This window comes from Piliocolobus tephrosceles, chromosome 15 (genome assembly GCF_002776525.5).
Source record: "Piliocolobus tephrosceles isolate RC106 chromosome 15, ASM277652v3, whole genome shotgun sequence".
Lineage (NCBI taxonomy): Eukaryota > Metazoa > Chordata > Mammalia > Primates > Cercopithecidae > Piliocolobus > Piliocolobus tephrosceles.
This window is the reverse complement of record NC_045448.1, coordinates 41234448-41240509: the sequence shown is the minus strand read 5'-3', so window position 1 is coordinate 41240509 and position 6062 is coordinate 41234448.

The window sequence follows — 6062 nt, the reverse complement described above, 5'->3', positions numbered from 1 at the left end:
AACCTAAGCACTAATGGGAGATGGCGTTAAATTCAAATTGCCAGCATGCCCCTGGACAACGTGCTCTTAAGCACTATGCAATGCAGTAATGAGTTATGGTAAATTCCCATTCACATTTTAGCAGATTTATCACTGCTTTTCCCAATCAGTGAATTCTAATGCAGAGTTCATTTGGCAATTTTTCTCACATTAGAGATCCCCTGAAAAACAGGTCATTGAATAAAAGTATTTAGGATCAATTATAAGATTTCTACTGACTGCAAGTGTTTGAGAAGGAAAAATGCCATCAATACTTACAGATGCTTTTAACTGTAACCAAAGTACACTTACTGATGATATGTTTTTCAAGCAGAAACTGATAACAGGAGTGTAAGCTGAGGACACAATTTATTATTCCATTCAAAAGTGCTTATAAGTCAATGACTTTCAACTCAGAAATTAAAGGGGAAAGTGGGATTTAACCAAATGAAGCTTTTATCCTCTTTGATTAAGAAAGCAATGCTTACTAAAGAATATTTGGAAATACTGATAAATGTGAAGAAAAAAGTAAAATTGCCCAAATTTATATATTAAAAATTCAGACAATTGACACAATATATAAAATTGGAGCAGGTTAAACTTAATTTTGAGCTATTTGCAACTAGTTGCTACTAAATGAATGCTATAAAGAATCAAAAACCTTCTATTTCAGTCTTGTGTAACTGATTTTACAGTATAGAGATTGACTTTAGTGTGGCTTAATACTAAAATTTATAGGCAAAAAGTAAAAACAACTTGTCCCAGCTCTGGTTTAAATCAATTCTGTATTTTCTTAGACAGTTATTTAACTTCTCATACTTATTTGTATTTGTGATGGGGTAATACAAAACTTATTCTGTCAACTTCTCAAATTGATAATAAAAATCAATGAAATTTTAGGTATCAAACTTTGCATAAGAGAATACTATCTAAGTTCTGTATGTTTCACTTTTGCTCTTTTTTAGTATTACTATTACTAATACTCCCAAATAAAACACTCATTGCATTTTGTGTGAACTATTTAGGTAGTTTCTAACTTGTTCACTACCCTTCAGCTTAACTATTTAATGCACAGCCCATCATCCTGAGTGACACACTCTTGCAAAAGAACAATTCTAAGTCTGCCACTTCTATTAGTTCTCAGTGATTACAGAAGTGCAGAACTACTGTAGCCTGCCTTCTTCATCTATTCCACAGGGTTGCTGTAAAACTTCATTATATTTTGATGGCTTGCTTTCTTCCTTTAAACCTCTCATTCTCAAAAACTTGGGGAAAGGCCTTTATAGTTATCTTCACGCAAAAGAAAATGGATGTAATGAATGAGGCCTTGCAACTTGCTCATCCCCTCCCCTCCTCTAAATGTCCATGGATTACATTCTTACTTCAGAGGAAGCCATGTGTCTTCTCTCCAAAGTGTGAACTCCATGTAGGCACTCCAGCTCATCCCTCTTAATTTCCTGAGGTCCATGATTCACAAGTTCCATTTCATATTTTGTCTTCATACTTTCCCTTTCTATGATCTCCTTCCTTCTCTCTGTAAAATTGTTCAAGCTGCCTTCATCTTTTGAAAAGCTTACTTCAACCTTACCTTGCATTCAAACCACCGTTATTTCTTTCCTTTGCTGACACATTACTTAAGCCAAGCCTCTAATCATTTTCCATTTATTCAGCTCCTTTTACTTTTCAACTAATTTCAATTTAGGTTTTTTGTTAATTTGAAAATTGACTCTGATAAGATCACCAGTGAGCTAAAAATTATTAATTCAATGCCTCACTTCACTGCTCACTAGATAGACCCCTCTCTAGGATTTAACATTACTGATGTCATTCTTCAGACTCTTTCTTCCTTGGATTGATAGGAAATTCATTTTTTCTGGTTTCCTTTCTATCTTTTGACCTGATTACTTATGCCTGTTTCATCATCGTTTCTTAAAATGTTGATATTTTTCATGGAGCTCTAACTATCCATTTGCTCTTCATTTATATATGCTTCTCCTTTTGGTAACATATGCTACATATGTTGTCTATACTCTTATGATTTTCCCTTACGCCTAAGCATTCAGAGCTCTAACCACGACTTTCTCATGAAAGTTCTTCTCCCCTGCCTTTCCATACCACAATATGCCTGATTTGATGCTATCTATCTTTCAGAGTCTCACTCAAAATCCTCCAGTATAGTTGTTCCTTGCTTCTTTCCTTCCCTCCTGATTTGTGTATCCTATATTGTGTTTGTTGTATCCTTCTTGTGATACATTACTTTCTACCTTGCTTTATCTGCAGTGATGTGGAAATGTATGCTACCTGAGTACAATGTTCTTGTTTTTAGCTGCGTATCAGTGCTTTTCACAGTCTTCTGTATAGTAATTTCTCAATAAGCATTTGTCGAATGTGTGAAAAATAAATATCAAAATTGCAAAATACCTTACAGATTATTAGATTTTGTTTTGATAGCAAATGGTCAGACTCAGGGTGGGGCATCTTATAACTTAATCTTATCCTGTGCTCAAAAGAGCCTCATTAGTTCCTGAAATATTTTTTATTGTAGCATATAGATCCAACAGCTTTCATAAAATTTCCCTGATTAAGCAAAGTGTGGTGCCAGTGTTCCTCTTTCTCACCAAATTAAAAACTTCCCTTCTTTCTTCTGCAGAAATAATGAACAAGATAGATAGTACATGAGATCAGTATTATTTAATCCCTTTAGAAATATAGTTTTTACCACATATTTGACTTTCCTCATGTATGGTTTTCTGATATATATACATCAAAACAAAAGGAACACAGGTATGGATCACATGTGACTGGGAAATGTTCTTTAATTTTAAGAGCAGAAGAAAGACGAACCAGTATGAGTGAAGGAAGAGAAATGGGATCGCCTTTTGGGTTACTCAGTAATCCTGTGATAATATCAGTTACTGTACACAAATATTTTAAAAATACATAGAGCAAGTGAGAGCTGTTTTTCTAATTTCATAGGCTTTTTAAAAAATTAGGGATGTTTGATTTTATAGAAATTAATTGCAGAATAATAATAGTAAGCTGAGCTAATTGAGCACCAGTGATTGCTGACTCTGCAGTTAGTTTTAGCAATACAAGTACAGGAGAAAGACACTGAGGAGTGAAGCATCAAACACAATGAAAAAGTAAGATATAAGAAAGATGGTCAGGAGCACATGCCCTAATCTAAAACAGGTAAGTTAAAATTCAGAGGCTGTAGAAAGACAGTAATTTACTATTTCTGTAGAATGAATAAAAATAATTGAGATTATATAAAGTTCTTACTAGAAGAACAGAAAATATTTTTCCAGAAATTATGGCTGGGCAGAGGTTAGTTGACTCACTCATTCAACAGATATTTATTTACTGTTCTGTGTGCTAGACGTTGTTTTATGTGCTCAGGATAGACCAGTGAATACAATAAACAAAGATCTCTGACCTCCTGGAGCTTATATTGTAATGGGAGAAAACAATAAGCAACGAGTATGATAATAAATAAGTAAATGATATAGTGTATTAGAAAGTGAAAGTGTTATGGGAAAATAAAATAGTACAGTTTAAGAAGAATCAGGAGTTCTGTGCTGTATTAATGCAGTGGTCAGGGTAGATTCATTGTGGAAGTGAAGTTTGAGCAAAGACTTCAACTAAGTGAGATGGACAGCCAAGCTGTCATTGGATTGCCAGTCAGAATACATTTCCAAACCCCTGTGAGAAATGCAGGCATTAAATATGGTAGGAGATTTGGCCCAGGAAATGAGAAGACAGGATTCCTCTACTTACATCCATAGTTATGCTGCTGAAATCATGAAAATTCTATTAATTCTCAATTTCCTCATTTGTAAAAGAAGTATAGTATTATTAATCTCATAGTACAGAAAAAATAAGTTTTATATTTAATAAACTTTTAAAATTTAGAATTGATTTAGATTTACAGAAAACTTAGGAAGATAATACAGAAAATTCCCATATATCCTACACCCAGTTTCCCCTGTTATTTACATCTTACAGTAATATATTTGCCACAATTAGCCAACCAATATTGATTCATTAATGTTAACCAAAGTCAATATTTTATTCCAATATCCTTAGTTATTACCTGATCTTTGGTACAGGTTATTCCATCCAGGATACCATATTACATTTACTTCACGTCCTCTGGGACTCCTGTTGGCTGTGAAATTTTTTCAGTCATGCCTTGTTTTTCTTGACCTTGACAGTTCTGAGGAGTAATGGTCAGGTATTTTGTAGAATATCCCTCCACTGGGAATCATTTGATCTTTTCCTCATGATCCAACCAAACTTACAGGTTTGGGGGAAGAAGGTTACTGAGGTAAAGTGCCAGGCTCATCACATTGTGTCCAGGGCACATACTATCAACGTGACTTATAAGCTGTTGATGTTAATCGTGATCAGCTGACTGAGGTAGTGTTTATCAGGTTTCTCCAAAAGCTTCACATTTAACCATGAGTTTTACAGAGACCTAAAACTAAAATCTAGCCCCATGTTACTTGCTGATATTTGTTGAATCCACCTCCTGGGCAAGGAAATCTACATCCATCAAATGTATATTCCTGGAATCTGTTTGTACTCTGTGCTGAAATGCATCAATTTCATAAAGCAACACAGCTCTCTCATAAATGGAAGTAATTTATGAGTTCTTTTCTCTCAGATAAATGTTGTGGGAAGAACAGGAGTTTTCCAATGTACTTCCTTGTAGCTATATACAAGCCTTTGGCCGTATTTTCCTTCAATTATATTTTAACACAAAAAGGGTAAACTCCATATCTCTTTCAACTTGTAACATGTCAAATATGCATGTTGCTTTGGAATGTAATTGTACTATTGTCCAGCAGTTCTGTTTGGGAATAGAAAATACATTTTCTAGTGACAAGAGCATATTTCAACTGAAGCAGCAAGTTGGTTATAAGGGCCCAGGTTATATTTCAGAAAATGAAAAGCAAGCAAATCAAACAGAAGGATAGGCAGGCCTTGCAGGCTATCCAAAGGCTTCATGTCTTTCTAATTTTACTTTCATGATTCCCACAGAGTAAATTATATTGCACAAAGTGAAATGGGGCCTTCTTTGTTCGTACACTCATTCTTTTGTATATGTTTCAAAAGATGCCAGACCCAGATCAAGCCCAAATTTTAGTGCCACCCTGTCAACACCAATGACAAAAATGTTTGCATTGTACATTACCATTTTTCTTTAAATGCAACTCATTTTCATCAAAAGCAGCCCTCAGAGGGCACAGAGAGCTAGCTTGGAGTGGTTCATTACAGGATGTTTGGTTAATGATTTTAATCTGTAAAAGTGCAGCAAACAGCTCCTGTAGCTGCCCCTTTGTTGTGGACAGATCGGCTCTCCCTCCAGGGAGAGTCTGATCTTTGTCCAAACAGAGAAGCACATTTGTCCTTGGATTGTCCTTTACTGCCTCTGGTGCCCAGGGTCTCTTCTGTCCTACAGTCTCCTCATTAATCCAAGACTGTGATTTGGTGAGATGTTAACCCTGAGGTCTGGTGTGATTTTACATAACTTTGAAAAAATAAAACATATTCTAGACCAAAAGAGATACATTTCTAATTATGGAATATTAGAGGATCTTTTTGCTGAGGGGACATTGCCTCACATGTATCATACTATTAAACATTGTATGGCTCTGAGTAGCTGTAAACTATTTTATTGCTGGAGACATTGTGACATTTAGCTTCATCTCTTATGCCTGCTTTAATATTTTAGTATTATATTTAACCATCCCTCCCCTTTCCTCATAACTCAGAGACATCTTCACTGTAAACTTTATGGGATACTGGCTGGAAAAAGGAGAAAATGAGTAATAAATATATACAGAAAAATGTTTTTCTTTAATATTCCTTTTTAAATAGTGCATGGGATGCCTTTCTATATAATTAAAGTTTACCATAAAAGTTCACATAAACCCTACCCCCCATTTCTAATCTGCCCAAATCCATGTTATTTATACCTATATTTAGTGAGCATTAATTCCTACATCTTTCTTCCTAGAATACTACATTTATCTTCCTTA